At 40.3% G+C, this 12093-nt stretch overlaps 1 long non-coding RNA gene across 5 annotated transcripts in view; it reads left to right on the plus strand.

Annotated features, from left to right (window-relative positions):
• Positions 1-12093, plus strand: part of LOC148393965 (uncharacterized) — a 71088-nt gene that overhangs the window by 55698 nt on the left and 3297 nt on the right. For 3 of the 5 annotated variants that reach the window (XR_015859884.1, XR_015859885.1, XR_015859882.1), the window contains exon 3: positions 8411-8485. This is a non-coding gene — a long non-coding RNA (uncharacterized LOC148393965). Of the gene's footprint in view, positions 1-8410; positions 8486-8722; positions 11040-12093 lie in introns of those variants that run through there. The other 2 variants (XR_015859886.1, XR_015859883.1) reach the window with 2 other exon arrangements.

Here is a 12093-nt window from a genome sequence, read left to right on the forward strand (position 1 = left end):
CATTAAGGCCTCATATGACAAACCACCTGTTAATGTTATTGACGGTATTAGATAAGTTTCTGTTATTTTTTTACTTTAGCGGGGGCAAGTCACTTTATTTTTTATTGTCTGTCCTGGCAATTTATTCAAACTGGCCTTTAAGTTTTTTGTTTGTTTGTTTTAGGTTTTTTTTTTTTTCCACTATTGCTCTTGACTATAAATTTCAAAAAACGTTCAAACCTTTAGGCCAAATATTTGTTATATTAACCTAGAATAAGAATGTAAATGTTTGATTTTATTTAAAGGGTCCATGAATAGTGCCCTAAAATAGACGATCAATTGCATCATGGTGTTTTTAAAAAAGGACTATTTTACATTGAAAGAAAAAAAAACCAATAAATTTGCAGCTAAACATGCTTTGTTCCGTTTAGTCTATTTTAATTTGATCCCAACACTGTCGTAATTATAAACTCAATGTGCAAGTGACATAGGTAATAATTATGGTATTTCAAATATGATTAATTTCAACTGGGCCAACTTTTAAAGGCGGGAAAAGTCTTGCATGCTGGGTGATTGACTATCAATTTCTATCGAGACGTAGATGACAATTTGGCTTTTATTTCAAATTTCCCCCAGATATTAATAGACGCTCATGCCAATTAGATAATCATTTTCTATATTTTTTCATAATGAAAACTGAGTGCATTGCATCATTATTTTTGTGACAGGCCTGCAGCTGGTTTTGACATTTACATGCTCGTTTTTTTAATTGCCTGAAGACTAATACTTGCAAATGAGGGTAACTTTATGCCTACTTATGCATTTAAAAAAAAAATCAATTAATGTGAAATCCATCGTTGGTTGTTTCACACTTGATGATCAAGACTGAAGCGTCTTGTCAATGAAAGCTGCGAGGCCTCGCATATGTGTAAGAAAATGTCGTTGAACCTGGTGTGGATTGAAAAAAAAAAAAGAAGCAAATATTTGGAGCCGTTGAGCATCTTTTTCGTAAGAGACGGTGGCATACAAAGCACGTTTAACCCGCGTAAGTGACACCTCAAGGCAGGGGGAAGCATATGTATGTGTTTTGAACGTTGACCATTCCCAATAAATCTCTGCAAATGTGCGCCACTGTTATCTTGTATGCATGCAGGCCACTGATATATTCCCTGCTAGGGCTCCCGTTTGCTTAAAGCCCCGATCCCTTGCACTGCCATGTCCTAAATGGGGATAATTAGCGTCACTTTATCACGCCTCTGCATATTTTCTGCACGTCTCCGCCTCCCCCTTTTCCCTAAAAAAAGAGAAGGGGGGGTGAAAAACAGGCAGCAGCCTGCACTGCTCTGTCACAGAAGATTATGGAGACAGATTGCACAGAGCGAATGTGGCGGGCGAGATTAGCGCGGAATAGAGAAAGCAACTGGGCCAGTGAATGCCTCCGAAGGGGCCTTATCGTGCAATTACACGTTGACATGTTTAACAATCTTGCTGCCTCTTAATCCCGCGGTGCTGCTGCGCTATCTGAGCGCGGCGAGAGCACCCAAACGCCGCACCGACGTGGAAGAGCGTCATAATAAATAAAAGTTTGCTGGGAATTGCTTTATTTGGCAACTTTTGCCCTCAAACAATGTTTTTTTTTTTCTTTCTATGTCACTTGCAATTTCTTGCATGTCGTCTTATCCAGATATCAAGAAGTGACGAGTCAGGGAGCGCACCATCTATAATATATCTATTTTTTTTGAAAAGGTCACACAAACACAAGATAAAAATGTTGTCAGCCCGCAGGCTTGAATGTCGACGTTCCATTCCTCCTGCTTGAGAGTGATTGTGGAGCATCACTGTTGGAATTTGGCAGCCCCACACTGAGACACCCTCGGCCCCTGTTTTTTAAGCAAGGCCAGGGCGGTGTGAGGTTGGGAAGTTTTTCCACTCAATGGCTCCCACAATAGAGATTACAAGCCCCAGTAGATTTCTTGGAGGGGACGTAGGGGTTATAAACAGTGCAGGTGTGAGAGAGGCTCCGGGGTGACCCCCTCCGTGCAAGACAGTGCTCAGACCACACAAAACCTCCGCAGGAGGAAGGAAGAGAAAAGAAGGTTTGGAGAAAATGCTTTTGGAGAAGTTGGTGTGAAAAGTTTGCATGTCACCAAATACAGTCGTGCCCCACCTCTCGCCTCAAGCTGAGGCTCACCCTCAACCTGAAGGAGAAAAGGCGCTGTAGAAAATGGATGAATGATAAATTCACCAGAAACCAGTTATGGGCGGTGAAGTTCCTGAATGGCTGGTGAGGCATTGAGTTGGCTAAGTGAAACACACAGTGGCGTATTTGCCATTAAAATAGTTGCAGGACTTTGAAAACTACATTTCTCTTCATTCATTTTTTTATATATAGCGTTCTTTTCACGGATTTTCTTTTTTATGAAAAGGGAGTGAGGACACACATGTCACCTTTTCAGGTGCTACTGATCAAACCTAAATAATTGAGCTGTACTTGTCGGATTTTCTTGATGTTATTTTTATTTCTCCAACATTCATGCTGACAATGACACGGTTTAAAATTTCCTCTATCTTGATGAATACCTCAATTCCAAACGGGTCCAAAGCATGATCAGCCAGCACTTGGCAGAAATTCCTGCAGCTCCTTCAATGCTGCTGTTGGCCGCTTCAAAGCCTCCCTGACTAGTTTTGTCAGTTTTGGACGGGTGTCCATTTTTTTGTAATTTATTTTCTCCATCTTCACTGTGTTCCATTGTTTTTTTTTAATGCCTTGTAAAAATATATATTATACCTTTCTTCTGACTGACACATTGGAATCTAGCTGAGCTGTGAAAATTCTATGCCAAGCATGGCTTGTGCTGTAAATGGGATTTCAAAAATGTCAGGAAAGCATGCTCCATATGAACTTTATTTGAAGCTAATTAGAGACGTTTTAAAATAAGAGGCTCAATCTGGCTTTTATTCGAAAACAGCACTGTATCTAAATTTCCAAGAACTATTTTTTTCCAAGAATTCTCATTGAGTCTCGATCTACTTACCAGAGTCTTCATGCGGCCCCAAGTAAATCACCCCAAACGAACATTTTGACAATAGTAAATCTGAAGTAAATCTTATTTTATTAGTTACCCTCCTACTTTTAAAGAAAGATTTAATGTATTTGTCCTTTGGCCCCGGCACCCCTTAAAAGTTTCACGCAGGAATGTTTGTGTCTGTGTGTGTGTGTAATCCTGCTAACGGTCATTCTAGCAGTCAATGGTTATTAAAAAATGAGTTCAACGGTATTTAAAAAATGTTCTAACAAGTATTCGTGATGCCAAGTGCAAATTATACTTTGTGAGGTCAGAGCCATAGCCAAACCTGAAGGGAATATCTTCTTTTGACAAACATGCTTGCCATTCCACATTTCCTTGCATCGTTTTGCAGAGACAACAAAAATGAATAAAAAAAAAACCTATCGAGTCTAAAATGTCAACATACCATGTTTTGAGATCAGTAAAATAGCTTACATATTTTCATCTTGACCATAAAATCTTATCCAGGAATAATTTTGGGTGCTGCTTCAAGTGTATAATTTTTCTACTGTTTGCAGATTTCCCGCAAATTTCTTATGTGCTTATGATCAATATCCTCATCATGGGAGGCCCTACAAGGCAATACAATAAAAAAAAAAACGAAACAGTTGAGGCTGCTCTCAGTTAATTGATGAACCTATTCCATCATGTTCAATGCTAGTAAAAAAAAAAAGAAACAAGCATGCCCACCTGAAAAAAGTGACAGAATGACAAAAGGCATCATCTATGCAAAATACCACAGAACATGTCAGCATCATGCATCAAGAACATGAAAAAGAAGCACAAATTATTGATAGCTTTGATTTTTGCTGCACATTTATACTGATAAAAAAAAAATCGACAGCTGTGCGGCACAAACCTGAAAAAAGGAGCACAGAGCAGGACAATGTACGACAGACAGCCGTTGTGTGCAAAAGTCAGTGGAGGTAATGAAAAATATTGTAGCAGAATATCATCTCACATGGTGAGATGATGTGCAACACTGGTATAATTAGTTCAATCAGAGTCTTGACTTCTTTGGAAATCAGCTGAGATCTCATCTTGGTGTTTGCATGCCAATGGTGCCACGAGTCAAGTGGATCTGATTGGGCGATAATAGGTGAGATAAACAGAAGGCTTATTCCATCACCTTCTAAGTTACAAAAAAAATGTTAAGAATTAAAGAGAGATGGAGGCAGAGGACTAATCAGACATCTACAGTGGTTGGAAATGCCTGCCCATCTCCTCCTGGCCTGCAGCTCAACTCCTTCCTGCTAGTCCAGAACCAGCAAGACCTTTATGAGGTCTAGCAATGAGTAAAAGCAAATAGAGTTAGCAATTTGGTCACAGAATAAAAATATACTCCTAAGTCACCGTATAAGGCTTTTAAGTACCGTAATTGCATAAAAAAAAAAAATTGTTAGCTGAATCGTGAGTCATAAAGAGCAGACGTGTCGGCGAACGAGGATAATGGCATCTGAAATACCTCTGCATAAAGAAGAATAGACATTCTTTTCAACTCGAACAAGGTCAAAAACATATTCTCCGAGGGAAAGTATATGAAATACATCTGAAGTGTCGTAAGAATTTAAATTAAACCCAATTAATTACTCATTTCCATTGCAGGCATGTCGCCGGCTTACAGCTTGCCTTTTTCCAGATCATTGTATGATGATCCTCTGTGTTTATATTGATGACACCGATGAAGACTGGAGTCTTTGGAGGATTTGTTTTAAAGAGAAAAAAAAATGACATCATTAAGTAAGATGTTTGCTGAGGTGAGTGGAGAATTTTCAACATTTATTTTCATATCTCTGATTTTTTTTTTTTCCAAAATCTACATTTATATGAGAGCTAATTTTCTCAAATCTCATCCATGGTTTCTAAATGGCTGAAGTATTTTTGACAAAAACAAGTCTTGGACAGAAAATACCCCAAATATGAAGAATTATAGGACACTATAGGCCAAGCTTTATTGATCAAAATGTTTTTTAAGCAGTAATCTGCTAACACTCCGGCTTACCTTTAGGAGACAGATCGTCGAATGTGAGCGTATCACTAGTGCACACGTAGGGAAGCCACCGGATGCTGTAAAGGATTTTTCCTCCCTCCTGACAGGCGATCACTCTCAAAGCCACAGCAAAGGTTAATGAGGGGTCAAAAAAAGTTCTGATAAGAAACATCCCCACCCCTCTCCTTTTTTTTTTGTTTTTTTTTTCTTTTACAATGCCCGCTGCAACCTGCCACGCGCTGATAGCACTTTGAGCTGGTTGACCTCTGACCCCAAAGGGGTGAGGTGAGAAATGAGATAGGAAGCAAAGTGAAGGATGTGTGAGGAACTAGTCAATGGCTCCTAATGGTTCTAAACCTACTCTATTTGCTCCCGCTGCTGTTTTAGATGCTTGTCGCCTATCAGACCGTTAACATTTGATCCATTTATAATTTCATTGATAACCCACCCGCTATTAGCTATTGAGCTGGATGAACCCTGTGCGATTCCCCTCTAATGATTAGATAAATGTTACGACACTGTGTTTTCTAATCCAGTCGCCGTTGATGTTTCGTGTGTGTGTGAGTGCGTGTGCAAGTGTGCATCTTTGTAGCCACAAAAATATAGAAGCATTGCTTTTAGCAAAATGTTTATTTTCAATGACAAAAGCATAACACAGAAGTGATTCAAATCACAATACGGAACATTTTGAATTAGAGACCAAGTGTAAAAAAATGTTCTTAAGAGCCAAATGTGACAACTAAGTAGTAGACATTAACGAATATGTGTGTAAAAACGAGTTACTTAACCAAGAAAAACATTGATTCGCTCACGTAACCTCTGAAGGTCAATTTTCAACTTACTTGTTAAGTGCAAAATGGAAGCTGACCACTGTAAAGAATAAATACAGTGATATAAAAAGTCTGCACACCCCTGTGCAAATGCAGTGTAGTTGTAATATGTAAAAATGAGACAAAGAAATAATTTCAGAATATTACTGTGACTTCACTCTTTAAAAATGCTAAGTTTAAAAACAGCCCAGTTGGTTGTACTGTATTGCCTCTACAGCTAGTTTTTTTTTTTAGCACATATGTAAGAGAAGGGAAGTAAAACTGAACAACGGCGGCAATGTAGTTGCATAAATGCACACACCCTCTTCTAATTGGATGCTGTGGCTCACATGGTCCACACAGAGCTTTCACAGAATCAGAAGGATCCCTCTAAATGATATAAGTAAGAAAAAGTTACGAAAGAATTTCTAATCAAATAAGTTAATTTTGTCATTCCAAAGGGACTTGGTGCAAACACAACACTGCTCATTATCAAAAATCAAACAAAAACGACGTAAAGCATGGTAGTGGTCTCAGAGAGTCGCTGTATTGACTCAATTTGTTTGTGACCCTCCAAAAAACAACCATCCCCCTTTCCATGTCTAAATCATTCATCATGGCAAACACGTTTGACCATGGAGATGATGTGGGAAGATGTCAGTTCTGGTTCTCATCTTTCCAGTTTTGGATTTATTTTATTTGGCATACCTGATGGTGCAAACAATCCTCATTCCCACTCATCTCGGCAAAAGCATGCAGCATGATAAATAACAACAACAGTAGTGTCTCCAAAATCCCCCCCCCCCCTCCCTCCTCCATCATTTCATTCCACTGGAGCCAGCTCCTCGGTCTTAATACTCTTAGTCCCTCTCTTGGCATGTTTTCCAAGAACTGGCTGTATTTCCACGTCTCTAGACGCCATCAAAATTCCTGTAATGAATATTCGCGCAGTCCCGAGTGTGTTTCATGAGCCGTTTGACCCGCTCAAAGATCCGCCGCTTGCGTTTGTCAGAGGTCAAACTCATCTGCTGCCGCAGCAAATGTTTACATGCGCTGTACAATTGTTACAGCGAATTTGACCTACTACTCTAAATAAGACGCTTTTGTTATTCAACTTTACAGGAGGGCTCGGTAGGAAATTCCTTGTCGTCGCGTCTGACCAATGACCGACATCACAATGGCCGACGAGGAAGCATTCCAGATGTTTGGGATGTTTTATTCCATTTGCATTTTCACACCAATTTAATTGTGCTGAATGGATTAGTTGAATGTACCTCGAGGTTATCAGTTTTAAAAACTGAATTCTGTTTTTGTTTGTATCTTGTGATACCTGCTCCATTAATAATTAATTTGGCCAGAATATGAATCTTTTTTGAATTCATGAGCATTTTGTGTGAATTTAACAGAACATACCTCTACATGCCAATCTTGATGATAGAGTTGCTTTAGTGACCTATTTGCGTTTTAATATTTTTTGTATTTTTCTTAGCTACTTTCGACTGTATAAAGTCCAAGGCCATAAGTGTGGCCTCAATTATTTACTGTAGCCCCAAAGTAATTGATTTTTGTGAGTAGTGAAAGAAAAGGGAGGGTAGCATGGGGCCGCTGCTAATGTAAGAAGGCAGCAAATGGAACGGCTGACAGAATAATTGGTACTTGCAATTTTACCTTGCTCTACAGAGAATTTGGTTTGGATTAAAATGATGCCGCTGCGGTGCTTGTTCTTATGAGAATTTGGTCGGATTTCCAGGAATCTTCACTTAGCAGACTTTGTAGATGACGGAAAACGCTTTTGATGTTTTCGTTTATTTACACCTTTACAACAATAAGTTGATGTGGTCAAGACCATTCTCTTACAAAAATGTCACATTAGTATACCAATTATTCACTTATTCCCTTCCCTGCCAAAAGGTTGACTTGAGAAAAAAAACCAAAACAGGTGATGTAACATACAAAATCTGCATTTATATTACACACACAAACGGTTTACTTGCAAAAATATTTAGTGGATGTACTCCAAATTGAAATAATACCAAAAGTCTAACCCTAACCCATAGCATACTACATTTAACGGGAAGCAAAAGAGCTGCTTTGATTGGCCGTAAGTTATTTTTGATCAGTCCTCATCTCTGAAAATAACAACAGGTAATCCTGATTCGGGAACGCTAAGCAGTTTCTCCCAAAATAAACTAACGCATTTTATTATTCCACAACGATGTGCGTTGTCATCAGTCATTTTGTGGGCACGTACTTCAATAATGACTCACAGTTTCACGTCACAAATTCAAGTCTGAGCAATTTGCGTTATATTGGGTATTGCAATTTTAAATTCTTTCTAAAAAAATAATCGAGAATTTTTTGGAGGAGGGCTGGAATGAAATAACCGACTTCCTTTTCATTTCAATGGGTGGAGTGAAAATCTGCATTTAATTGACATTGATAACCTTTCAATTCCACAAAAACTAGGAGGTGAAGAGATTTTTTTTAAAAATATTTGCAAATATTAAACTTATGTTGCATGATGACATGCTACATTTAATGACTCCTGGTGATGTTTTACACAGGTGCTCTCATGAGGCGAGTCCGGTCGGGGTGTCTACTCAACGGGTGTTGGGGGACAAGATAATGAAGCATCTCAGGTGACTACATGTTGGGATTACCAGCTTGTTGGCATCATATGGCACAGACATGCGTACCCATTACACACACACACACATGCACTTGAGAGATCCTTGGTTATCACAGCCTTCCAGATTGTTCTCAACTACTTATGGAAAACACACACATCTCAAGATGTGGCCACTCGTGCCAATACAGGCCCAGCGTTAAGAACAGTTGTCGTGGTGGTGTGTTTTTTTTCCCTCTTTTTTTTTTAGCATCTCTAAATTCCGAGCGTTGCTAAGGTGCTTTGGGAGGGGATTAACAGAGGCTGGCGCCGATGAGCAAGCCTTGCAGATTTCCGAGCAGCGGGAGAAAGGACAAAGAAAGACGGCGTAAGAAAAGGAGGCGGAAGAGCAGGCATGAAAATAATGCGAAGAGCTTGTGAGATGATGACTTGTGAGAGTTAAAGAAGGTAAAAACGAAACAGGTATCCCAAACAAGAAGTTCCAACTCTCTACATTACAAACATATCAGTCCAATGCCAGACAGGTGCCAACTTTGGAATTCAAATGAAATTTTCTGGAAAACTATCCCAAACAAAACATTTCTTTTCAAAGTGTGTGCGTGTGTGTAGGTCATTATGGTAAATGCTTCACCATATGATGCCCAAGGCTTTCTTGTTTAGTTTGTAGATTTCCCAAAATATGGAAGCACAACGACCCAGTGGTTAGCACGCCGACTTCATGTCCGCCGAGGTTTTATGCTAAGAATAATAATCAACCTTTGGTGCAAAAAAAAAAGTCCCAATAGAACTAAATCACTGTTGTGCGACATCAACTCTTCCTAGATGTTTACTCCATTGCGCTTATCGCTATCACCTCTCTATTTCTTGCCTTTGACTTGATTCCCTCCCTCAAGGGCAACACCAGTTTCCCATCCAGCCGCCATTGTCTCTTTTTTTTTCCAAGCTCGGTCGCAACTTCAAACGGCGAAGGTGTTGGGGTCACGGCGAGTTGCCTAAAGCATTAGCGGCTGAGAAGCGTCTCAGGTGTGCGTCTCCCAGCGTGTCCTTGATGACACCCTTTTCGCCCATATTTTTAATTAGCCACGGCGGAAATTATAAAGGCATGCCTGCAACACATTTTTGCGATTATTGACCCGGTGGGGAATGCTTTTTGTAACGTGAAATACAATTATACCTGGACCGCCACTCGAATAGAATGTGAGTATGTGTGTTTGTGCTCAGAGTTTCAATAAATCCACATGGATATAAAATCTCCATTGATGGTAGAAGTGACGAGGAGGAGCAGGAGGTTGAGGTTGTCTCCACCGCTGCTCTTTGAATTCTCTCCTCTGGGTCAGCTTCTCAGGTAGAGTGCAACCAGATCTGAGCCGTTTGCGGGATTCGAGGCACTTGACCGAGGGCCAACACCGCTCCTGGCTCAGGTTACCCCCCACCTTCATTCACTTTCCTTGACTTATGGCCGCCGGTGTGTCTTTGCATGGATTGTGAGTCCCTATCCGGTCCGCCCTGACTCATGGGAGCGCTGGTGACAAAGTGCACGGGTGGATGTCTTTCACCCGCCCATGCTTAGAATTACTCATCTGATCAGGCGGCATCAGCGCTCCACGGCTGCCCGGGTCACACAAGCCAACCCCCCGGGGGCCAAGCAGCTAATTACAGGCTTCTGTAGCCTCTTTCACCACCGACGATATCAGCGTGAGAGAAGAAGCCACTGTACGACAAAGAATAGTGACATCAGTAGGTCACTCGTGACTATGAAGGCTACCAAAGCGGAGAAAGACACCCCATAACATAGACTGGCCAATCACAGTGCAGCAAATGTCTGACACTTTCCTGGCAGCGCTCGGTAGAATTCAATGATGCAGTCTCGGATTTTGCTCCATTAAAGGAGACATGTTGTACTTTTTTTCCCTAGAGTTTAAAACCAGCCAGCCCATGAATAATTTTGTAAAAAAGAATAGCCCAAAATTCTCCTGACTATTAACCAGGCCTTATCTGCAACTGTAGAAAACATTTGGTCAAGGTTATTGGACTGACGAAGGCTCAAGGATTTAATAATTAGAGCTTTCTTTTTATATCCTGCATTGTGATACTGTGTTCAGTAAAAACATGATTGTTTATACTGTATTGGTTCAGAATCAGGTAATTCCAAAGGGATCACAAACTTTTTCTTGCAATTGCAGTGTAATTAAATCACCATTGTGAAATTAATCAGCCAGCTGGACATTAATCACCGACACGATCAGTCGTGGTCAGGCGTACAACAATGCCATCTGATTTAAATGGGTACCTCCAGAGTGAGTTAATAATGCCACCTAGGGCCTGGCAAAGCTAGCTCCAAACAATAATGTACATGTATGTAAAGTGTCCAGCAATTTCCTCGTGTGTCATGCTGATGCACATGGCAGGGGGTTGGTGGGTTTTATTTTCTTCATAGACTGACCACTGAAATTACCCTTTGTTAACTTTTCTGTTTCACAACCAGTCTGAAGTTCTACGAGAAGGTTTTGTCTTAGAGAAATAAAGAAAAAAAACTGTATCAAATGTTTGTGTAGTGGAGTAGCTAATTATGTTATTGAGTTCATCTTTTAAATGCACTTCAAGTCTATCCTGGTGTGGTAGGGAAGGATATCTGCCTACTATTTGATAAGGGTTGATCAATAAATCGTATTTTTCACACCTTAAGGCGCACTGGATTATAAGGCGCACCCTCGTTGAATGTTTTATTTTAGATATTATTTGATATATAGGGCACACCGGATTAAAAGGCGCATAAAATAGAAGCTATACTGCAACAAACTGAGGTTGACTAGGGTTGCGGTATGAATCCACTAGCCAATAACTGAGCCCTCTGTCTCCTAATAAAATGATGGGAACTGACTAAAGTTTGATCTAACACATTGATACTGCTTACTTATGTTTCCCATCCATATCGATCCGTAAATTTATTCGAAACATTTACGGAGCAGCCTATTTTGAAATGAAATAGCCTCGTGCGTACAGCAGCTATCATGATAGCATTAGCCACCCGTTAACCTCCAGTATTTGATAACATGAGAGGGACAGATTTTAAGACCCAGATCACAGTGAGGTGTAGTGCAGCAAATTATACAACCATACAAAGAAATATTTGGAGCCATACTGTAAACATATAAATATATATAATATTTCTTTTACGGGAAATACATATTTCTTCACAAGTTTGGAAAATTTGCTGCTTTGGCTGCTCTCTGGGCCTTTGTGTGGATTATCTGAGCGCGACGTCCCGTGACCTACACGACTCTGACGGGCAACTCTGATAGACTCATATCGCACAAAACAAGGAAACCCAAGACAGGGCCTAATTAGCCAGCGGTGTACGAATGACTGGGGGCTGAAAATCAAAACTTTATTAACATGGCCTCAACCCATCTTATTTATTCATGGGATAATTAGAGAGGACTTTGGAGACAGAATGATACACCGAGTTCCCTACGAGCAACTGGGCTGGCTTGTTGTAGCCAAACTTGACACCTTCCCCGGTTTACCCACCTGTCCAGGTATTCCAGTTATTCAGTCCAAACCTTGTCAGGTGGAAGAAAGTCTATCCCAGGGCAGAGGTGGGAGTAAGTCTAGCCGGTG

This window comes from Syngnathus floridae, chromosome 8, assembly GCF_059516105.1.
Source record: "Syngnathus floridae isolate MCC-2025c chromosome 8, RoL_Sflo_1.0, whole genome shotgun sequence".
NCBI classification, from domain to species: domain Eukaryota; kingdom Metazoa; phylum Chordata; class Actinopteri; order Syngnathiformes; family Syngnathidae; genus Syngnathus; species Syngnathus floridae.